Genomic DNA, 25,141 nt, shown 5'->3' with positions numbered 1-25,141 from the left:
TGTTCACTGGAGGGTTATGAGGCAATTCGGCCGGCTGATATATTCTCGTGGATCTTGCTAGACCCATTTGTGTCTTTCTTTTAGCGGACAATTTAGTAAGACGAGGCATTTCTAAAGTTCCCGCGGCCAGCTAACACGGAAATGTCAAAAAGACAACACGTGAGGCACTGAGCGAATCACGTTAGCAGAAAAGCGCCGTCAGCCAATGAATCGACTTTAGTTCTTTAGGACGAAATGGATGCCGCGGCTGAACTAAATCAGTGAAACAGACACATAAATGTGTAATTTTGACGTTTTCTTTATGGTAGTATGAAAGATAACAAGTTAAAGAGGCAAACTAGCTCAAAATCTCAAATTTGACCAGGGCATGAAAAAATCGATATTTCACCTGCCGTGTCTCGCCTTAAGCACAATATCTCTCGACCGGAAAGAACTATTAATGTTCTTAGGGAGGAACACAGGATTAGGTCTGAGCAGCGCAAAGGAGCTGTCCTCGTTAAGCAACAAGCAGCTCGGGCTGACAGACCCGCTTGGCAGAAACCAAAGCCAATAAGAGCGCCGTTTTAAAGGACAGGGCATCCAAAGGGGCCTGAGACAGAGGCTTGAAGGGGTCCCTGGACAACCCGCGCAACACGGTGGGGAGATCCCAGCGTGGTGTAAGCACGCGCGAAACAGGCCTAACCGTCTAGCCCCACGCAAGAACCTCTTGACCAGTGGATGGCTGAAGATCGGTCCACCATCACAGCCCGCATGGCCAGCCGAAACAGCTGCCACATAGACCTTGATAGTGGAGAAAGCCAAACCTTTCTCCAATAAGTGCTGTAGAAACGCAAGCACGCTTCCCAACTCGCAATGGGATGGGACAGCTTGGTTCCTGTCACACCAATCAGAGAAAGCGCACCACTTCGCCGCATAGAGGGAAGAAGTAGAAGGCGCACGAGCACCCTGAATAGTGTCGATAACCGCTTCAGGCAAACCTTTGCCCTCCAGGATCAACCTCTCAGGATGCATCAACGATACATTGGGCGGTTGGTGCACCGTTCCATAGGCCTGTGAAAGCGCATCCGGTCTGAACGGTACCAGCCACGGCGCCGTCCGTGAGAGCGCCGCCAGCTCTGGAAACCACAGAGCAGAGCGGTCCTCCGGAGCCACTATAATCAGGGACAATCTCTCCTGTCTGACCCGTTCCCAAGGAGGAAGGATCAGCCGGAGCGGAGGAAACCCATACAAGAGAAACCACGGCCACGGTGTGTGTGCCAACGCATCCACCCCCAACGGGGGAAGATCCCGAGGGTCGAGAGAGAACCACCACTTGCAGTGTGTGTTCTACCTGCACGCAAACAGGTCCACCAGAGCCGTCCCGAACCTCTGCCAGATCAGTCTTACAATGTCGGGATGCAACCGCCACTCGTCGCGGCGGGGACCGCCGCGAGACATGAGGTCCGCCCCGAAGTTCTGGGCGCCTGCGATATGCAGAGCTGTCAGGGGATACTGATGAGCCAGAGCTCGACCACCGGTGGAGAGCAGAGGAGCGCACTCCCCCCTGTTTGTTTATGTACGCCGCCGCCGACTGTCCTGATCAGAACGTGGCGGCCACGCACCAGGTGAAAGAAATGCAACAGCACTTTCCTCACAGCGACGAGTTCCAGCACATTTATGTGGACTGTAGGGGGCGTGCGCCACTCGCCTCCCACCGAGTGAGAGAGGCACGTTCCTCCCCAACCCGTGAACGAGGCGTCCGTGAAGACCACTACGTAGGAAGTCACTCTGCCCAGGGGAACGTCCCTGAGAAGGGCGGAGGGGTTTCCCCAATATTCCAGGTCTGGTGACACTGAACAGGGTAGGAGGAGCACCCTGAGCTTGTGTCGCACAGGGTCCAACCGTTGGCGAGCAAACCACCGCTGGAATCTGCGTGTAAAGAGCAGACCCAGGGGAACAACGGGATGGGCGGCCGCCATCAGCCCTAACAGGCACATGGTGGACAGCGCGGTCACGTTTCTGAGAACACCAAAGCAAGAGAGTGCCAACAGGATGGCGTCTCGCCAAGGAGGCGAGAGCATCGCTGTCATGGTGGCTGAGTCTAGGCAAAGCCCCAAGTAGACTATCTGCCGGCCGGGGAGCGGGAAGCTCTTCTCCCAGTTGATGGCAAAACCCAGGAAAGAGAGATGGTTTATCACAGTCATGGTGTCCCTTCTCGCAGCTTCCTCTGAGTCGCTCAGAATAAGTAGGTAGTCGAGGTAGAAGAAAACCCACTTTCCCTGACGCCTGAGAGGTCCCAACGCCGCCTCCACACACTTCGAGAAGGTGCGCGGGGCCAGGGAGTAGCCGAATGGCAGGCACTGGTACTCGTACGCCACCCCCATAAAGGCAAAACTGAGAAACTTCCTGTGCGCCTGCCGAACAGGGACGTGGAAGTAAGCATCCTTGAGATCCAGGGATGTGAACCAGTCGCCCTCTCTCACACATCGGAGCAGCGCTCTGATAGTGAGCATTCTGAATTTCCTCGCGGCAACAAATCTGTTGAACACGCGAAGATCCAGAATAGGTCTCATCTCCCCTGACTTCTTGGAAACCAGGAAGGAGCGGGAGTAAAACCCTCGATGTGACTCGTGGGGGGGAACGACAACGATGGCCCCCTTCTCCAAGAGACGGGCCACCTCCGCTGCCAGCGTTTGCCGCCGGATCCCGTAGCCTGGTCTCCACCAACCCCATAAAGGGTGGGGGACGGCGCTTAAACTGTATGGGATGACCCCATTTGAACGTGTTGTCCAACGACGATGGTAGAACGCACCGCTCTAGCCAACATGCGTAGCGGTCGGAGAGAGGGCGAGCTGACAGCTGAGGAACGCTGTCCAGGAATAACCCGTATTCCTCGGCCCCTACCGCCTCCACAGTGTGTGGACCTAGGGGGGTATCCCATGAAAGGGAGGACGCTCAGCGAGCATGGTAGACATCACAGAGCTAGTCGCTGTACAAACAGCGTTCGTGTCCGCTGAACAGGCAACGAGCCGTCTAGCCGTAGCACTCATGACGTGTGTTGTCCGCTGGCTGTAACCACAGCGCGCAGATCCGTCTTCTCGCCTTCCACAGACTGTAGAAGGGAGGTAGAGGGGATTATGTGGGACACGAGGAAACTAGCTCAAGCGTCCGTATCCACGGGCTCGTTTAATGAGTCTCCAGCCCGCCCACGAAGCTCAAAGGGACGCCGCTTCTTAGAAGCAGGTGAACCAGAGGTTATGTAAACACGCCGTCCGGCCGCCTGCTGGTGGGAGGAGCCCGTGAGAATCGCCCCGAACCGGGAACGATTCTCACGGAAGGCCTGCTTGTGAGCGAGCACCTCCGAGAACCGGGACCCAAATAGTCCATCCGGAGCTAATGGGCCCTGGACGAGGCTGGCCCGCTCTCGCTCCGGAACCGCGGTGTGAGATAGCCATATTGTCCTCTGGATCATTGTGGCCCACGCCATATGCCGGCCGGCCGAAACGGCTACCAGCTGGCACAGCTGAAGGATGGTACTGGAGAAGCGGGAAACCGCCAGCCATCTCGCGGCCTCTTCCGGGCCGTAAGCCTCCCTGCCAGCCGACAAGGAGACCAGGGCAGAGGAGAGCAGGGCGATGTTGTTGACCGCCGCCGCAGACTGCGAGGCACAGATAAACACCCTGTCCGTCAGGCCGGCAATGTGCTTCTGGAGGCGGTCGGGGGCAGCGGCTTCTCATTAGGACGCCATCCGGCGCCCGGACAGAGAAGCGCTGCCAAGTAAGGCTCCCCCTCGTCTGAGTATCAGCCCACCCTTCCACGTTGGTGAAGTCAGTGAAGGCCCTCAGCGGGGCCTTCAGAGTAGAGGGGTCCCCACCCGCAGCGGTGAAAAGGTGCTGAACCGGTGGGAACAGGGGGCACTGGGTAACCCGCCGGGAGGAAGACAGGGTGCAAAAACACTCGCCCTGCATGTCATCCGACATGGGGGCGAGTGGCTCTACCATGATCTCGCCGAAGAGATCGGCCATCCGGCGCGGTCTCTCCCTCGGGACGATAGCAGCTTCGGTGGAAGCCCCGGAGCGGGAGAACTCGGACGCAGAGCCAGGAAAGACGTCGACCAAAGAGGCGACGTCGTCAAACCTCGAAGCGCTCGCCGGCGTCCTGGGCGTCCGGAACTTCGGCCCCGAAGATGTCGATGGCCTCAGCGAGATCCACAGAAACAGAGGTGCCTGGAGAGGAGCCCCTCTTCAGGCAGCGCGCGGTAGGCGGTGCAGGCGGCGGGGGCAACCAAGGCAGCAGCGGCGTGTTCAGCGCCGAGGCACCTGAAACACGCCCGGTGTCTGTCAGCCGGAGCCAGGGAGGCGGGACAGGAGGCGCACTGAGGCTCTGAAAAGGGCCCGTCAGCTCTTACAGGAGCGCTCTCCAGTGGCCCTGAAAAGGGCCGTTGGCCGTTGGCCTCGCCCACGCCGCTGCCACGGGTCATCTTAATGGAAGTCATATCTTCGTTTTCCGTTGATCAGTACAAATGCTGAAAGAAAAGGGAGGATGGGCGGCGGTTTGCGCCGCCATATATACACGGTGCTGTGGGAATGTGGGTGGTGCCCATGTTGATTGGTGCATAGTTGAAATTATTCATGGGACAAGCCCATAAGGCAAAGCCTAGATGGCGTAGCCTACATGAAATAGAACAGCTGATCACAACGTTCCTTACTGTGAGACATTCAACATGGTCACGCCCATGGGCGCTGTGTACCACCACACATTGGAGAACTGCGCAAAATCATCTGATCACAACGTTGTCGTTCCTTACTGTGAGACATTCAATCGCTCCATGTTCAAGCTGCTGCAGTTTTATTTACAAAAAGGTGGAGCAAAAAACAATGCTGTGCTGAAGAAGTTGTGTATTTAAAATTGGATCGCCTTTGTGAACCTGGGTAAGTTGGGGTGAGTACCAAACACCATCTCCTGGTACTCACCTGAGTGACTAACTCACTTAAAAAGTTATGTGCACCCCTGTTTATAAATGCAATTTCATATCCTCCTAAACAATCTGGGGTATACCACAAACCTTTCCACCGGCCGCGTTACGGCCGCGTTACGGCTGCGGCACGGAACAGCTGCGATTCTGCCCTGCTTGCATTTCCACCGGTTGCGTTACGGCAGCGCAGCAGCAGCCATATTCACGCGAGATCACGAGATCACGCGATAATCCTAAACCTAATGTACTTACCTTCCACTCCCAAAACTACTGCAATTAAATGCCACGCTTTGTCCTTCCGGCCATTGTCATCATAAAAAGGATGATTTGGTACATAAATGACTTCATGTTGCTGAACTTTGACAATGAGTCTCTCGTCGTCCATGTTGCCGACCCTCTGAGACCCCTTGATTGATTGACTGTTGACCTGGTGCCACCTGTCATGACGTAATAATATTGATGTGAAGTTGTGATAGGCTACATGAGCTGAGTATTGTGTTTTATATTGAAAATTGACCGGATGCTCTTTACTTTTTCATTTCCTGCCCTGCTCGATCTGCTCTGTTGAAATTGACGCGGTTCAGCAACGGCTTGCGGCAAAAATAGAAATGCTACGGAATGATAGCATTTAGGTTCCACCGTTCCGCAGCCACGCCCGGTGGAAATGGTCTCATTGATTAGAGTGGAACCTATCTGCTGCGGTGACCGCGGCCAAGACGTGCTGCAGCCGTAACGCTGCCGTTACGCGTCCTGTGGAATCGGACCTTTAGGCTACCACATTGAATAGGCCTTATATTTTTATATTTATTTTTGACTTGGCCCCATGTTCGTAGGAGCGTGCTGGCACCACATCTATGGGGGTAAAAGGCATGATGATACATGATATTTTTTTGACAATATGCAGAATCTTTTCACTTACGAATTAACACTATTTTTTGCCATCACGCCACCCAAGCCTTATTATGGGCAACCGTGTTCCCCTTGGCTGCAATTTGGAATTCCTTGTAGGAATTCATAATAATGCACTGCTCGTCTTGATTGAAATACACCGCTCTCGCTCTATTTATTTTGCATAAGGGTGAGTCAAATGACGCGATAAACGCCCCTTTTATGTGAACAGACATTGAACCTAAAGCGGAAAACCTGGTTCAACTAATTTAATCTAAAGTGAGCGTAGTGGTACCATTTAACTCTGAATGCGAGTTGCATCTCTGTCGAGCCAGGTTTTCCCAACAAAGCCTGGGTATGTTCAGCGAAGTTCATGGTATCTTAGGCCCAATTTCTACCCCTTACCCCTTCCCCTTACCCCTCCCCCTTGTTTTGAAGGGGTAAGCTGAAGGGGTAAGGGGTAGAAATGCGATTGGGCTTTAATCTTGTTCTGTCACACAAGAAGCTCCATCAGCCTATCATCCAAAACCATTGCACCCTGGACCCCACCCACCACTCAACACCTCTTCCAATCGCTGCCATCCAGAAGAAGATACACATCGAGATCTGCCACAATTTCCCTCTAAAACCTGCAACATGTACACTATTAGTTTCCCAGTAAATTGACTTTTATTCAGATATATTTACATATATCTGACATGCGATCCACTATACTGTTACATTTACCAAATATGTTTTGGCAAAGTCCATTACTACACGCCACCGAGGTGGCTGCCACCACCACCAAAGTGACTTTTCTGGGCTCTTCCAAGCATAAAGGACGCAGGGTGGTGGTGATGGTGGTGTTGTTATGGTTGTTGTTGTTAAATCTGGTTTATTGTTACAAAACATGGCTAGGGTGCTCCGCTGCCATGCAAGAGGCGATCCCCCGAGTTTGTGTGGAGATGGCTGGTTTGAATATCCCATATCATGCTTTTTTAAGGTTTAATAATTGAATTTGGGGCTACTACTAGAATAGGGTTACATACCTGTATTGCATTACATCAGCCATACCACCCTGAACACGCCCGATCTCGTCTGATCTCGGAAGCTAAGCAGGGTCGGGCCTGGTTAGTACTTGGATGGGAGACCGCCTGGGAATACCAGGTGCTGTAAGTGGTGTCGGGTGGTGGTCAATAGCTGGCACTCTTCGCTTTGGCCTTAACATCACTCCCGATGCCCCAGTGCAGTGACGGGGACACTGTGCTGCGGAAGGCGCCGTCCTTCGGAGGAGACGTAAAACCGAGGTCCTGACTCACTGAGGTCATAAAAAGATCCCAGGGCACTTATCGCAAAGAGTAGGGGTTCCCCCGGTGTCCTGGCCCAACCAGGCTCATTCAATCTGGCCCCCTAATCATCCCCCTGTATAATTGTATAATTGGCTGACTCATTAATTCCCTCACCCTCCACCTCGAGCTGGTGTGTGGTGAGCGTTCTGGCGCAGATTGGCTGCTGTGCATCACCCCTAGTGGGTGCTACACACTGGTGGTGGTGAGTGAGGTCCCCCCCTTCAATGTAAAAGCGTCTTTGAGTGTCTAGGAAAAAGCGCTATATAAATTCAATGCATTATTGGATTACCCCTCATTATTCTCAAACGGTTAATTTCTGCAAAACCAATTTCGCATATTTCAAAAACGGTCTGATTTGTATCATGTCGCTTTAAGGCCCCCCTCCCGAGTAGCTCAGTCTGTTGTGATTGGTCAGCACGCCCACTTTGTTGCGATTTGTCAAATACTTTGCGTGTTTCACCCCCTGAGAATTTGTAAACATTGCGGGTGACCGGGAGGCGGGACTTATGCACATAAGCACCGGCCACTGTGCAGTCTGAAGTCACACTCAGTATGTTTACATGCACAGCTTAATCAGATAAAGGCCATAGTTCGATTATGCTCCTCAATCGGACCACTGCAACTGTCCGAGTATACATGGCGGTGAGAAAATCGATTCATTGGCAGAAGCATTTCTTTCCCTGGTACGATAGGTGGCGCTGTGCCCATTTCAACTAGTAGTAATAGAGCTGTCACACTAAATTTGTACCGGCTGCCAAATTTGTACCGGGCGCGTCATCAATACGTAATCCATTCCAAACCTGCCCTGCAACAGATGATCGCGTCGTCCGTTGCCTGGCAACGCACGATCGCGTCGAATGACGTGAAAGGTTCCCGAACATTCGCGAACCTTCTATCTAGCGATCCGTTATCTGTATTGTGCTATTTCGTCCTTGACCTGCTTTAAACACTCAGTTACTTGCTAAATTTGATTAAACAATGAAATACAATACAAATATAAAGTAAAAACAAGTGTTATCTAGCGATCCGTTTTCTGTATTATGTTATTTCGTCTTTGGCAACATGAGCGCGAATGTTTTTGAAACCCGCTTTAAACACTCAGTTTACTAGCTAAATTTGATTCAAAAATGAAATACAATACAAATATTGTGGCAACCCCACGCCATTGACCAGGGGCCAGCCGCTGCAGCACCGGCCCCGTGGTCGGGTGGTGGAAGGGAGATACCTCCCCCTCCACCCAGCTGCGCTAGAGGGAACATCAACCGGGCCCAGGGAATCAAGAACATTGGGGGCACCTGGGGAACCAGGACAGAGGAGCTTAAAGGGCTGGGCACGTGGCAGACAGGGGAGAGGGCGGACGAGGAAGAGACGTGCTGTGGAACCGACGTGCTTTAACAAAACGTTTTCCCCACCAGGAGTAAGCCGGAGGCGTCGGGAGCTGTTTCCCCGCCGACCCCGAGGAAGGGCTGGACGGTCTGGACCAGGAGGTCCCGTGCCCTTATTCCCGATTACGGAAGAACTTTAGTTTATATGATTTCCCTTTTCGGGACTGGTTTTACAATAAAACCCGTTGCACCGCAACCCTGCTTCTTTCATTAATTCCAGAATCCCCGCCGCCGACGAAGGGGGTTGCCACAGTGGTGGAGGATGCGGGCAACGCGATCTCTGGACTTAAACACAACCCAGACCACGATGGAGCACGCCGACCAACCCGCCACGAGGGACGAGGAGATAGACGTCCTACGGAGATGCATGGTCCGAATGGCCGAGCAGCTCGCTCGGGGTCCTGCATTCGCCGCCCCCACGAAGAGGCTGACAAAGATGGGACCGGAGGACGACGTAGAGGCGTACCTTGACGTGTTCGAGCGGACCGCGGACCGTGAACAATGGCCCGCGGACGATTGGGGCCACATCCTAGCGCCCTTCCTGACCGGGGAAGCTCAGCGCGCCTACCGGGATCTCAACCCCCAACAGGCGGGGCATTACCCGACGCTCAAGCAGGCCATCCTCGCCCATTATGGACACAGCCTCCCCGCCCAGGCGCAGCGCTACCACGACTGGAGCTACGAACCGCTCGGCTCAGTGAGAAGCCAGATTTCCCAACTCGTCCGGCTGGCCGAGCGGTGGCTCGTAGAAGGCGACGCCCCCCCCCTGCTGGATCGTCTCGTCATAGACCGCTGCATCCGATCGCTTCCCCCCGGCGCCAAACGCTGGGCCTCCGGGAACCAGCCCCGAACGGTGAACGATCTCGTGGAACTCCTCGAGAACCATCAAGTAACCCAGCGGCTTTGCGGAGGAACAGCCCCGCCTCCCGGAGGGGGGGAGCCGCGGACCGAACGACGCGGACGGATGACAGAGACCCCGCGCTCCCAGACACCGGTCGTCCGAGGCCCCGCCTACCCGGCTCAAAACATCGTGGCCTGCAGAGGCCCCGCCCCCCCGACTCCGAGAGAGGAGTGGAGGTGCTACACCTGCGGCCAGAAGGGCCACCTGGCCCGCCACTGTCCCGGCGCAGGGGACGTGTCAATGCCCACGGCCAGTCCGTCCGACCAGAGGGGAGGAGCCTGCCTCCGCACCACCTGCTGGTCACACGAGAGGACCGTCTCGCCGAGCCTGCCGGTACGGGTGGGAGGGCACGACACCCATGCCCTCCTGGACTCAGGGAGCGTGGTCACCTTGATCCGGCCCGACATAGCCTGTGGAACGCCCGGGCAGGACGTGGAGGTGGGCTGCATCCACGGACAGACGGAAACATACCCCACCAACCTCATCACAGTACAAACCCCGAAGGGGACCTTCACGGTTCAGGCCGGGGTAGTGCCCAACCTACCCATGCCCCTGTTAATTGGACGAGACTGTCCCATCTTTGGACGACTGTTGGGGGCGGAGCTTCGCCCACCAAGACCCCGACATCCAAGGACGAGACCGCGCCAGCTACGAAGCCGACCCGTCTACATGGCAGGCCATCCCCCACCATCCCCGACTGACTCCGACGAACCTCCGCAGAGACCCGCGAGAGAGGTAGGATGCCGGCCTCACGCCTCGTCCACGGAATCCCTTCCCCCGGGGACACCGGGCACGATGACCGCCTCCGAGCCGATTCCCCCACCAGAGGAGAGTGAGAGCCCACCCCTCATTGACTTCTCCGACCTCCCCCTGGCCGTTGAGGGGCGAGCGGACAGGGGCGGACGGTTCGCCACCGCCCAGCTGGAGGATGACTCCTTAAGACACGCCTGGGGACACGTGCAAACCCACGAGGGACTATCACGGGACTCGGTGAGTTGCCGGCAGTACCCACATTACAGCACACGGGGAGGGTTACTGTATAGGGTAATTCAGAGGGGGGGTAAGGAGGTGGAACAGCTGATCGTTCCACGGACCTATGTTAGCAAGGTGTTGTACATGGCCCACTCACACCTCCTAGGGGCTCATCTGGGGATGGATAAGACCAGGGACCGGGTGTTAGCTAGATTTTATTGGCATGGGGTAAAGAAAGACATAGAGGACTACTGCCGAGCCTGCCCCGAGTGCCAACGTACCGCCCCTAGACCGTCCGTACGGAATCCCCTCATACCCATGCCCCTGATCGAGGTCCCCTTCGACAGACTGGCCTTAGACATCGTAGGCCCCCTCCCCAGAACTAGCAGAGGTCACCGCTACATACTGGTCATGGTAGATTACGCGACCCGCTACCCAGAGGCCATACCTCTCCGCGCCGCCACAGCCAAGGCAGTGGCAAGAGAGCTAATGACGTTATTTAGCAGGGTGGGAATAGTTAGGGAGATCTTGACAGATCAAGGCTCCTGCTTTATGTCCCGGGTGTTAAAGGACCTCCTCAGTCTGTTACAGATCCGCCACCTCCGGACCTCCGTCTACCACCCCCAGACCGACGGACTGGTAGAGAGGTTTAATCAGACCTTAAAACGCATGCTAAAAAAGGTGATGGAGGTCGATGGAAAGAACTGGGACCAGCTACTCCCTCACGTCCTGTTCGCCATCAGGGAGGTACCCCAGGCCTCCACCGGCTTCTCCCCGTTCGAGCTATTCTATGGGAGACGACCGAGAGGGCTCCTCGACATCGCCCGGGACGCCTGGGAGAGCCAACCCTCCCCCCACCGCACCATCATCGAGCACGTGGAGCAGGTACGTGACAGGATGGCGCAGGTGTGGCCCGTGGTCTGGGAGCACCTTGGACGAGCCCAGCAAGCCCAAGCTCGGGTGTACAACCGGGGGGCCCAGCTGCGCACCTTCGACCCGGGCGACCAGGTCCTCGTCCTCATCCCGACCTCTGAGTGCAAGTTCCTGGCCAACGGCAACCGGGGAGACGCAAGACCACCCAGCTGTACCACATCAACCTGCTGAAGCGGTGGCAACCACTGACCACTCCGCGGGATCCAACTCTCCTGACGCTGGCCGCTCGACTGCCCCCTCCAGAGGTCCCAGTGGGGGAGCTGCTGAGCCCGAGCCAGACACAGGACATGCGGGACATGGTGCTCCAACATCTAGATGTCTTCTCAGAGCGACCCGGCAGGACCACAACCGTCAGCCACGACATCCGGACAGAACCGGGAGTCAGAGTCCGCCTCCGGCCCTACCGCATCCCGGAAGCACGGCGAGCCGTCATCAGAACAGAGGTCGCCCGCATGCTGCAGATGGGGGTCATAGAGGAGTCCCATAGCGCGTGGTCCAGCCCGGTGGTTCTGGTACCCAAACCAGACGGGACCTACCGGTTCTGCAATGACTTTCGCAAACTGAACGAAGCGTCTGTCTTCGACGCCTACCCTATGCCACGGGTGGACGAGTTAATAGAGCAACTGGGCCCGGCCCGGTTCATATCCACCCTAGACCTCACGAAGGGATACTGGCAGGTCCCCCTCACCAAGCGGTCCCGGGAGAAGACGGCGTTCGCCACACCAGACGGGCTATACCAATACACCGTCCTCCCGTTCGGGGTGCATGGGGCACCCGCATCCTTTCAAGGGATGATGGACCGGATCCTACGGGCCCACAGAGAATACGCCGCCGCGTATATAGACGACATCGTAATACACAGCAGCACCTGGACCCTCCATCTCCACCACCTCCGAGCCGTCCTGGGGGCGCTTCGAACCGCCGGCCTCACGGCCAACCCCCAGAAGTGTCGCCTGGGCCTGGAGGAGGCCTCCTACCTGGGCTATCAAGTCGGGAGGGGCTGTGTGAGACCCCAGGACGAAAAAGTGCAAGCCATCCGGACCTGGCCCAGGCCAACCACCAAGAAACAGGTGAAGTCCTTCCTGGGACTAGTCGGTTACTATCAGAGGTTCATCCCCGCGTTCGCAACACTGGCCAGCCCCCTCAACGAGCTAACCCGGAAGACTCTACCCGACCGAGTGAAGTGGACGGAGGAGGTTGAGGAAGCCTTCTCCCACCTACGGCAGGCTCTCTGCACCGAGCCCGTGCTCATCACCCCGGACTTCAGCCTCCCCTTCGTGGTACACACGGACGCGTCTGAGGTGGGGCTGGGAGCCGTTCTATCTCAGGTCCGGTCAGGAGAGGAACATCCGGTGACCTTCATCAGCCGGAAGCTCCTGGCCAGCGAAAGGGCATACTCAACGGTGGAAAAGGAGGCGCTGGCAATCAAGTGGACCCTAGAAAAGCTCCGTTACTACCTCCTCGTCGGAACTTTAGCCTGGTCACCGACCACGCCCCCCTAAAGTGGATGGCAACGGCCAAGGACACCAACGCCAGGGTGACGCGCTGGTTCCTGGCCCTGCAAGACTACCGCTTCCAGGTGGTCCATCGACCCGGAAGGGCCCACGGTAACGCAGACGCACTGTCCCGAAGGGACGCCTGCCTAGGGCTAACAGGAGGAACCCCCGGCTTGCTGCTGAGGATGGGGGTGTGTGGCAACCCCACGCCATTGACCAGGGGCCAGCCGCTGCAGCACCGGCCCCGTGGTCGGGTGGTGGAAGGGAGATACCTCCCCCTCCACCCAGCTGCGCTAGAGGGAACATCAACCGGGCCCAGGGAATCAAGAACATTGGGGGCACCTGGGGAACCAGGACAGAGGAGCTTAAAGGGCTGGGCACGTGGCAGACAGGGGAGAGGGCGGACGAGGAAGAGACGTGCTGTGGAACCGACGTGCTTTAACGAAACGTTTTCCCCACCAGGAGTAAGCCGGAGGCATCGGGAGCTGTTTCCCAGCCGACCCCGAGGAAGGGCTGGACGGTCTGGACCAGGAGGTCCCGTGCCCTTATTCCCGATTACGGAAGAACCTTAGTTTATATGATTTCCCTTTGCGTGACTGGTTTTACAATAAAACCTGTTGCACCGCAACCCTGCTTCTTTCATTAATTCCAGAATCCCCGCCGCCGACGAAGGGGGTTGCCACAATATAAAGTAAAAACAAGTGTTATCTAGCGATCCGTTAACTGTACTATGTTATTTCGTCTTTGGCAACATGAGCGCGAATGTTTTTTGAAACCTGCCCGGCAACGGACGACGCGATCATCTGTTGCAGGCAGGTTTGGAATGGATTACGTATGGATGACGCGCCCGGTACAAATTTGGCAGCCGGTACAAATTTAGTGTTAAAATTGTACCGGGGGCGAAAATTGTACTGGCCTACGTCATCAGTTGTTTACATCTTGACAACCTGCCTGGCAACAAACAACGCGATCGTCTGTTGCCGGGCAGGTTGCAAAAAACATTCGGCTCATGTTTCCAAAAGACGAAATAACATAATACAGATAACGGATCGCTAGATAACACTTGTTTTTACTTTATATTTGTATTGTATTTAATTGTTTAATCGAATAGCAACAGACGACGCGATCGTCTGTTGCCGGGAAACGGGCGATCGCGTCAAATGACGTAGGAAGGTTCTTGAACATTCGCGTCCTACGTCATTTGACCCGTGTACATGCGTCAAATAATAATCTTAATAATCCAATCATAGTTGGACTAACCCAATAATTCGATTTTCTTGAGGGTCATGTAAACGCACTGACTGTTACGGAGGAAAGTTTCATGCACCTATCGATTTTTCTAGTTTAGCAGACGTAAAATATGTATACATCAGACATGGGGGACTCGAGTCACATGATTTGACTCGAGTCAGACTCGAGTCGCAAATTTGAGGACTTGAGACTTGCTTGACTAACACTGATAAAAGACTCGACTTGACTTTGACTTGGTCTTCATGACTTGAGACTTGACTTAGACTTGAGACGGATGACTCGAAATGACTTTTCTAAAGTTAGATTATAGGGTGGATATGTGATTTGCGATACGCCAGCAGATTTGAAAAGACGCAACTCAAATGGTCCTACCCCCTCTCCTTCAACGCTGACTCTGACTCCACCCATTCCAAGTACATGGACGCGCAATCACACAAGAGCGCGAACACAGATGCGCGAAAGTGGGCCAGGGCAGGCTAGCTAGGTTGTAGTTTAGGGTTGTATTCTAGCGCTAGGTCCAAATGTGGATTAGCAAGTAAACTAGCTCCAGTAGCTACCGCAGGATAACAACAAAACAAAGCTTGCTCTGGCACGAGCTTTGAGTACGTGCACGTGCACGAAGAGGTCACGCGCGGGGGGGGGGGGGGGGGGAGTGCAGTACAACCGTTTGATTGACGTACTTACTGTCCAATGCCACTCGGTGTTTCTGAAAATCATTGGCTGGAGTTTTTCGAGCCCTGCCCGTTCCACAGATGATTAACTTGTTTAATTTTCATGTCAGTAGGCTACTTCTAACTCAGTGGTTTTAAGTGTCTTTTTGTTCAAGGTGGAGGTACGAGTTATAGCAGTCCCTGCATCAAGTGCACCTCTTGAACGTGTGTTCAGCCATGGTGGGGTGATAATGTGACCGCATCATTCAGAACCCAGTGACAAAGTACTGTCAAATTATTTTTTTTGCAAATGCAATGCATTGTAAGTCGATGTATGTTGCGAGGCAGCAAGATTGCTAACAGCTTTCAGGCTTTTGTATTACTATTTCCCCTTCCTACAGTATGTGTATGTGATATTACTTTTGAAATATTCTTTTTTTCATGCCTGATGCCATGTGTTGCAAATAATATTCTACAACATGTAGGGAGATTGAGTGATTGACTTGAACTGTTGTCGTATACAGCTACCTAGAGGTTCTATTTGATTCTGTTCATAGGTTGGAGGTAATGATCATAATAAACATTTTCAAACTATGCACATAATGGTTTTGGAATGTTTTGAATAGTGTGAGTTATTGTTAAGACATTGTTATTGTTAATGTTGAAATAAAACTAAACTTATGAACCACTCTCTTTACCGATTTTTAAATGTGGAAACTGGGTTAGATCATCAGATTTTTGTATGACTTGACTTTTGACTTGCTTGACCTGAGCAATGACTTGACTTGTGACTTGCTTGATTCTCACCACAGTGACTTGGGACTTGCTTGAGACTTGAAGGTTATGACTTGAGACTTGCTTGTGACTTGCACATGAATGACTTACCCCCCCCCTCTGGTATACATATGTCAATTAACTGTCTAAAGCAAATGGAAAAGACAAAAAAGCATCACCCCTTTAACCTGTGCACACTGATTACTCAATGTGCAAGAGGCGTGCAGCCTTAGCCAGCCCCAGAGTCCAGTCAGATTGGGCCAGGTGAGGCTGCTAAAACCAGCCAACATCCACTCCCACAGTTGTCTTCTTCAGCTGGAATAAACTCCCTGAGGATTTAAGACTTGCCCCAACTCTGAGCACCTTCAAAACAAGATTGAAGACTTTTATGTTTGCTTTAGCTTTCTGCTAAATCTTAAATACTTTACCTTTATCTTACTAAAATGCCTTTTTAACTTTCCCTTTATTTTCTATTTTTACCAGAAAAATACATGACATTTGCTGAGTAATGCCTAGAATATTGTAATAGATTGTCCTTTAGGTCGGGTTGTAGTCCCGACTTGGGTTCCAGGGAGTCTGTTGATCTGATCTTAAATAACTTTCAATTTAATTTTCTCACTTTCTTAAATACATTGCACTTTCAATTTTACTTACTAAAAAGCCTTTTTTAACTTTCTATTTTACTCATTTCTTTGCATATGTTTTCTTTTACTTATCTATTATTTTATTTTATTGTATAACAATGTTTATATGTGAAGCACTTTGAGTCTGCCTTGTGTATGAAAAGTGCTATATAAATAAAGTTGCCTTGCCTTGCCTTGCTGTTCTGTTAAGTTGTTCTTACAATAAGCTGATGTACCGTTTGGAACTCCACCAGCCTTGGCTGTGTGGTCATTAAATCCTTGAATTGAATTGAATACACTTTATTGTTCACAGACAGGAAATTCACAGAACAAAGTACAAAACAGTAATAAGAAATAAAAAAAACTGTAAATAAAAGAAAGTGCAAATAACAATGAAAAAACTGTATATATACAAAACAGGAGAAATGTAGATTCGATTTAAGGAGGGAAGTAAGGGGAGAACCATTTTATGATATGGTGCCACTGGAGAGTCTTGAATCAGAGACCTTAGAGAGACTGACTATATTGAATTATGACAAGAAGAATGGGTGAGTTACACAACTTATTTTAGCTTAATCAGAGAGAAGATGAACATCTTTAACCCCACAATTGTTGTGTTGGTCCCATGGTTCACAAATACTTGCATATACTAGACATGGTACACATTTACAAAATATTTGACACTGAGGTGGTTTGATTTTGTTTTTCGGTTACAGCATGGTAGGTCAATTGATGTACTTTAACATATACGTCAATCATCAACATCCTTAAACCTCTGCATCGTCATCCTCATTCTCGTCGCCAGCATGGTCATTTGCTTCATCATTATTGCCATCGTCATCATCACCCTGCATCTGGAAACATCCATACAGGATGTGGAAGAACAGAAAAGAAAAACGATATCAAGGTACAGAAATAATTAAAATATAACCGCAAGCGGTGATTAACGGGGTCTGAGCAAAATGAAAAGTCAAGAACACACTAATGGAAGATATATATGGAAGATAAATAAATAGGACATATAATTATGAATGATAGACGTTCCCCTTAATGCCATACTGTGCATAGGCTTTCAGGTGAGTGGGCCGCAAATCAATGGCTGAATGTCATCTTGAGCTTGTTCATAGTGCTCTAATTGGGATTCAAACACTCAACCTAAGGATCACCAGTGCAAGGCACTTATCCCATTGAGCCACTGACAAAGCTGAACTGTAGCCTCATTCACATGGTGAAAATGTCTATTGATAAGCACACAACATCCAGAAAACTCCAAGGACACATTTGAAAAGATAATTAAGGGATTTTTTAAAAGAGTACAGATCTGAAAATGTGCACTGTTAATGGTATCCACCTAATGATAGTCGTATGGTAGTTACAATAACAAAATGGTCATATAGGAAAAATGGGCTGAGACGATGGACATTTGGACTTTCTATGAAATCGTGGCAAATGTAAACATGTTTAGAGCAGAAGACCAGGATGAAAAAGATGCATCTGATTTTGGAGAAATAAGTTCATATTTTTTTTTAAATAGCACCACCTTTGGCTGCAGTACCACAATTTGGGTTTATGGGTAGTGGGGGTTATTGGTAACTATACCTGAATAAAAGTTTTCCGACTCACAGGCTGTAGTATAGGCTGAAGTATGACTTTTACAGAATTTTGGGGAAAACATGAAGTGTACAGAAATAATAGGGGACCAAGCAGCTTTGCTGCTCGGACCCCTAATAACAGAGATACTGTATGTAGAAATTCATAAAAGTTATTCATGGCTTTGAAAATTGATTGTTGGTGTTTTGTGCCCTACTCTTCTAGTTTATAGTCAATCATATATTTATTTACATTATATAGATTCAAAAGTTTAGGACTTTTATTTAGTTTCCATAAATTAATCATTACAATCACTTCTTGATAAACCCCAAACACAAAGAACCTGGGAGAATAACCTGGATTCCAAGTTGTCAAATATTCAAATATATATATATAATATGGTATTTTATACAACGGGGGGCCTGAATCCAGCGATCTGATTGGTTCCTAACTGTTGTATAATGAGCGTATACATAACTGCTATGACGCCCAATCATTTTGTGAAAGTATCACTCCGCGCCTTGAAGTGGAAAGTGTCAAAGAATACAACCGTGTTTTTACTAGTGTGTGTGTGTGTGGAGTCATTTTGCCATAATTTTAACAGTTGTATAAAATAAATAGCACAGTTCACTGAAGCCTAAAATCGGCGAGTGAACTGCTCCATAGGATAAATTGCCGGCGAACCGCTCTATCGGAGCCTTCTCTCGGAGGGACGCTAAAGTGTGTTGCATAGCGACCGTCGATGCATAGCGGCAGCCAGGAGGGACTACTTTTTGGTATAAAACGGCTACTTTGACTTTCTTGGTTTCTTTTTAAATGTAGTGTGTCTATGACTTTCGTTTCGCCATAACAGTAACCGTTGTATAAAAGCAATAGATCACTTCAGTCAGTGGCATGTGCTCATTATACCACTGTGAATGGGGTCGCCGGCCCTCCGCTGCGCGTCGGGGCCGGACAACGCCCCTTAACAGTGGTATAATGAGCACATACTACAGCCTGTTGTGATCTATTGCTTAAATATACAATAATGCTGTAGGCATAGAGTGAAATACCCTACCTTAGTGCCGAGCTGCTCTGGCATCCACAGCAGTTATACATGCTCTCACCCAGTGTCTCTGAGTTGGATGAGGCACACAGAGCTGCTTACCTCTCCGTGTTACATAACTGTAAGAGAGGTAGAAGAGAGATATTTAGTACTAGTACAACTAGTACAATCCTAACACAAAGAAGACAAGGCTGACATGGTGAGGGTTAACCCTACACGGGTGGTCATCACCTACACAGTGGCGTCGAGGTGGCAGCCTGTAGAAGCATCTTTCACCAGGTAAGACTTCACTCGTTGGCAAGGTAACTCTCTGTCGGTCACCCCCGGACAGCAGTCCACTGGGACCTCTCCTGAAGCAGACACACATAGGTATGGCTGAGTACAGGCAGGGGTCTGTGTGTGTGTGTGTGTGTGTGTGTGTGTGTGTGTGTGTGTGTGTGTGTGTGTGTGTGTGTGTGTGTGTGTGTGTGTGTGTGTGTGTGTGTGTGTGTGTGTGTGTGTGTGTGTGTGTGTGTGTGTGTGTGGTGCTTACCTAAAGTCCAGTGGCTGGAGATGAGAGCCAGAAAAATAAGCATTAGGAGTCTGGTTGCCATGGTGCTGTGGAAGTCTTCAGTTTAGTCTTTAGGTATGATGGAGTCAATAGCTAGAGGCTGTATTTATGCACCTTTGCCACCCCCCTAAGACTGCCACACCTCCTGCTCAATGCTTAGTTTCACTTTCTGGGACACTTTCTGAGAAGAAGTAGAAGCTTTGCTTTTCTTGTAAACCCAACCTTCATGCACTCCCTCATTGTATTTAAATAATAAATAAATGGTATCTTTTGTTTGAATCACATTTCCATTCATAACTGAAGGCCTTCCCATCATCATCACACCACACTGCCTTGGCAAATGCAGGGCTTTTTGTTGTGCTTTGACTTTCATTTCTGCTGTAACACTGGAATTTCCCTTTTGTGATTATGGCAACCTGGCCATGAATCTTATCTTATCACTCTTATCTAAACCAGGGAAAAGCCCAGTACTTAAAGCATGTCATAGTTATAGCCACTCCATCACTTACAGCCTGCCAGAGTCCCTCTTAACCAATGGAACAATGGTTCAAGGGTCTCCAACACCAGCAGTTGAAATAGTTAATTGTCTGAAAACATCTATTCACACTGTGTAGAAAGAGAGCGACGTCGATTCCTAATGTGAAGTGCGATCTGTTGGGTATTGGGCAATCATCTGACTCCTGTCAAATGATAAAAAAAAACCTGTTGTAGGAACCGAAACAAACATACTCACACACACACACACACACACACACACACACACACACACACACACACACACACACACACACACACACACACACACACACACACACACACACACACACACACACACACACACACACACACACACACACGGAAGCACTACATACAGACAGACAGACAGACGCACATACACACACACACACACACTCAAACACACATGGACAAACACACATGCAGACCCACACACACACCCACACACACAAACAAACAAACTGACTAAACAGGTGTATTTGTCTGGGTGTGTACCAGTTTATGTGTACTAAATGGATGTATTTCTAAGGTGTGTACCTAACTGGATTGTTTTAAAGAGCACTTTGTACGGTTCTTGGTTTCATTTCACCAATTCTCTCTTTATCCTGGAGGAACCATTCAGTAGTTGACTCTCACTTCAGGATGTTTATGATGCAATTGAAAACCATGTGCTAGAAAATAATGTGGTGCTGATCTTCTTGAGCCTAGCTTCCTATACTGAAACAGAAAGCTGAATGAACTCAGCAGCTGAGTTCATTGCTGAGTTACTGATCTACTGTGCCTTCATAATCTCTCCCTCGAACATAGTGAAATCCCGAAGATTTGGGAATCAGCTTTTTTTCTTTACAGTTTTTGCCCGTTGCTTGAACACGTTTTGCAAAACTTGGGTCATTGTGTCAAAACTCAACACACAAGCAAATAAGACACAACACTGGGAAATATACCATTCCCATCTATGTCAAATTGAAACTCTGCTATCGAACTTAACAATCCTTTGTCAAAATCTTGACAACGGAAAAAAATATTTGATAGGGTTTAGAAATGGCGAGTAAGGGGGGAAGTTTACAACTTCAAATTGTTTCTGGTTGGTGAACCAGTTCCGGACCGGAACTGGTCCGGTCCGATGGAAGTTACAGACTTTTTCAAATGCTTGAGCACTATAGCACATGCTTACAGTTTTTTCCTATCGTTTTCGGTCATGTACCCATACTATGGTCACTTTTCCCTATCACTTAACACAGTGGGCTTTAGAGACATACACCTCTGCATATCTGTTAACCTTTGGTGCAAAATGCACTACAACAACCACACCACAAACAATGCTGCCATAACTTAACACATGTTTCCTCTCAGAACACTATGACCTAAAAAACACTAACATCTTGAAGCATTGCCAATTGCATATATAAAATGTTGCTGTGTCCTCCAGTTTGGCATAGATTTCCTGTAGTGTTGCATTGAAAAAAAGAGAAAAAACACAGACAAACACTTCTTTGGACTACAGTAATAAAGTTTGTAATATTACAGTATGACAATCCAAGCCAAGTATCTGCTGACAGTGTTCATATGTCGGTTTACCTCCCACAAAAGATGTCACAATTGAGTGTGGTAAATGTACTGTAATTGTAAATACAGTAAATACTGTAAGTGTTTTATGAGAAACTGAGAATAACAATTTTCAGTTTTTGTAATGCAAATTACATACAGTAAGTACGTAATATATGATCCAGAAACAAATCACAAACACAACAGTTTTTTTTCACTGTGCTTTACTTTTTGGAGATTTAGCTGAAATGACCACCAGGTGTTTTGCATTGCAAAACTTATCCTCTGTGTTTTGTACAGATCATTGTATGTAGTGTTGCTTTTACATAAAAAAAGTAATTCCATGCCAATTCACCAAGAACTATGGTGCACAGGGAGAAAAAAATCTAAATTACTGTAAAATAAAATAAATAAACTATAAACTAAATATTTTTTCTTATTCAAACATGTAACTTCATTTGTCTGTCCAAATGCAGCATCTTTCCACCTACAGTGATCTAAATTACTGTTAGGTTTTGAACAGAAAGTTCACTGTTTTGAACAGAGTATCTAAACATTGGTAAAATATGCTGTAGTTCCACAGCGTTTTGCCGGTAGTGAACATTGACTGGGGCAGGTATCCATGAAAATTGGAAGAAGGCGTCATTGCCAGCATTTGTATCTTAGCATAGGGGCAAGTAACCACAGTTTGGTTCACATGGTCTACTGGTATGCTCACTGTGTTAAGTGTTTAGGGAATGTGAACATGGTTTAGGTAAATTGCCTAAAACGATAGGAAAAAACTGTAAACCAAAGTAACACAACTTTTTTTGTTAGTATACCTTAAACATATATAACCACACATACATTAAACAAAAGCGCTGCTTTGCACTTTAGTTGCAATTCTGCAACACACTTGCGCCTTTCTGCAACACTCTTGCTCCTGCAAACGACACACTATTGCATACATTAGACACTATAGTTAAAAAATGAAATCTCAGGTACCATTTGGAAAAAACATCTATTCAAAATACAAAACACATTGGGCAATTGACCCACCTGAAAACACTTACTTACAAAACTGAATACCAATGAGCCAGGTAAAAAAAGGCCAAAGGGCAATTGTGCAAGTCCCGGGGCTATCTCATTGTGTGCCGCCATAGGTAACTGCACCATCATGCAAAAAGAGGTCCCTACAATACCCAACATATCATCACATTTTTAGATGCACTTCATGATGCAGCTGAACAGGACAGATCAGAGCAGCCTAGGCTTGTTGTTGTTGTCTGGGATAATGTTTGTTTCCATCAGCTGTTTTTGTCTGGAACTGGTTCACCAACCATAAACAATTTTGAGTCGTATACTTGCCCCCTTACTCACCATTTCTAAACCCTATCGAAGACTTTTTTTTCGGCTTAGAAATGGCATGTACAGTATATGACCGCCAACCACATGCTCGCATGCCTCTTCTGCAGGCAATGGCACAGGCCTGGGGAAACATCGAGGTTAGGTCAATCCATGGATGGATTCGGCACTCAAGGCGAGGATCCATAAGCCCACCCAAGCACAATTGCTGTATTTTTCTGTGTTTACAGTACAGTAGTGTATTTTTGGTTTATCTTTTTTATCTTAAACTGAATTTATTGCACTATAAAAACTGTACTGTAATGTACAGTATTACAGTTTTTGCCAATTGCTTGAACACTATAGACACATGCTTAGACCAAAGTAGCACAACTTGAACAACTTGTTTTGGTTACTATACCTTAAACACATGTAACCATACCTTAAACAAAAGCGCTGCTTTGCACTTTATTTGCAATTGTGCAACACACTTGCTCCTTTCTGCAACACACTTGCTCCTGCACACTACACACTATTTCAAACGTAAGACACTTAATTCAAAATGAAAACTCATTGTACCATTGGGAAAGCTACAAAAAGGCCGAAGGGCAATTGTGCACGTCCCGGGGGGAAATATATCATTGTGTGCCTCCATAAGCCTTTGAGGGTAACTGCATCATCATGCAAAAATAGTTCTCTACAATACCCAACATATCATTACATTTTTAGATGCACTTCATGATGCAGCTGAACAGGACAGATCAGAGCAGCCCAGGTTTGTTGTTTTCTGGGATAATGTTTGTTTCCATCGGGCTGTTTTGGTCCGGAACTGGTACACCAACCATAAACTATTTGAAGTCGTATACTCGCCATTTCTAAACCTTATAGAAAAAAATTTGGCTTGAAGGTGGCATGTATATGACCAGGCAATGGAACAGGCCTGCGGAGACATTGAGGTAAGGTCAATCTATTGAGGTCCAGCCCAACCACGCTAAATCGCCGTGTTTTTCTGTGTTTACAGCTCAGTTGTGTATTTTTGTTTTATTTTTATTTTTGCTTGAACTGAATTTACTGCACTGTAAAGTAACGTACTGCAATGTACAGTATGGATCATTTGATTTTTTAGTTGTTGTGAAAACGTGCCTTCTGTGGAACTGAATGAAAACAGTGAATTTGGAAGACTGCAGTGTTTTATATAAAGTAGACTAGTGTGCTGCTGCTGATCTGAAAGTGTATTCATATGATGAAAGTGTGTATCATTTTGGCATCAGAGTAACATTTTGACAAAGGATTGTTAGGTTTTGATAGCCGAGTTTAAATTTGACATCGATGTGAATGGTATATTTCTCAGTGTTTTGTCTTATTTGCTTGTGTGTTGAGTTTTGACAAACGTGATCAAGCAATGAGCAAAAAAAAAAAACCCAGACAACAACAAACCTGGGATGCATATAGAAATGTTATGATGTGTTGGGTATTGTTGGTACCTATTTTTGCAGGATGGGGCAGTTACCCTCGAAGGCTTATGACGGCACGCAATGATATATACTTCCCCTGTGCTGCCCCGGGACGTACACAATTGCCCTTTGGCCTTTTTGAAGCTGGCTGATTGGTGTTCAGTTTTATAAGTAAGTGTTTTCAGGTGTGTATCAAATTATTTTCAATTACCAAATGTGTTTTGTATTTTGAATAGATATGTTTTCCCAATGGTATGCTGAGATTTCATTTTTTTAACTAAGTGTCTTATGTATGAAATAGTGTGTAGTGTGCAAGAGCGAAGTGTGTTGCAGAAAGGAGCAAGTGTGTTGTAGAATTGCAACTAAAGTGCAAAGCAGGGCTTTTGTTTAAGGTATGGTTACATGTGTTTAAGGTAAGGTATAGTAACAAAAACTTCAAGTTGTGTTACTTTGGTCTAAGCATGTGTCTATAGTCTTCAAGCAATGGGCAAAAACTCTGCTAAAAGGTGGTAAACTGTAATGTAACTGTAATTTCATAACCTAACGGAATTTTTTAACTTTAATTCCATCTTATCTCCCACCCAATTAGGTTTTTGCAAGAAAGATGGTACCATCTTTCTTGCAAAAATGTACGTTATCAATGATAATCACTGAAGCGCTGAACAGAAGAACATTGGGTTGCACTCTGTATTGATCTTTCGAAACCCTTTGATACAGTGAACATTCTATTCTGAAACAGAGATCGGCTCGCATTGGATTCTCAGATCAGGCCATGGCTTAGTTTGAGAACGACTTGTCAGAAAGAACTCTGTGGTCAAATGTCACCGGTTTTTCCTTGGATCTATTTTAAAGGTCCACCAATTGGGACATCAAATTTGAAATTGCTTGTCTATATTTTTAGACTGGAGATACCGGGATTTACTGCTTCTCTTGCTGTGTCAAATGAGACCATACCAACTGGTT

General features: G+C 48.6%; 1 non-coding gene across 1 annotated transcript; it reads left to right on the top strand.

Annotated features, from left to right (window-relative positions):
• Positions 1–6,882: 6,882 nt before the first annotated feature.
• Positions 6,883–7,000, top strand: LOC130384980 (5S ribosomal RNA). The gene has a single exon (XR_008895950.1). It is a non-coding gene; the product is annotated as a 5S ribosomal RNA (ribosomal RNA).
• Positions 7,001–25,141: the final 18,141 nt, after the last annotated feature.

The sequence above is a fragment of the Gadus chalcogrammus genome, chromosome 6 (genome assembly GCF_026213295.1).
Source record: "Gadus chalcogrammus isolate NIFS_2021 chromosome 6, NIFS_Gcha_1.0, whole genome shotgun sequence".
Classification (NCBI taxonomy): domain Eukaryota; kingdom Metazoa; phylum Chordata; class Actinopteri; order Gadiformes; family Gadidae; genus Gadus; species Gadus chalcogrammus.
Note: the sequence above shows the minus strand (reverse complement) of the source record. Positions and strands in the feature narration are given on the sequence as shown.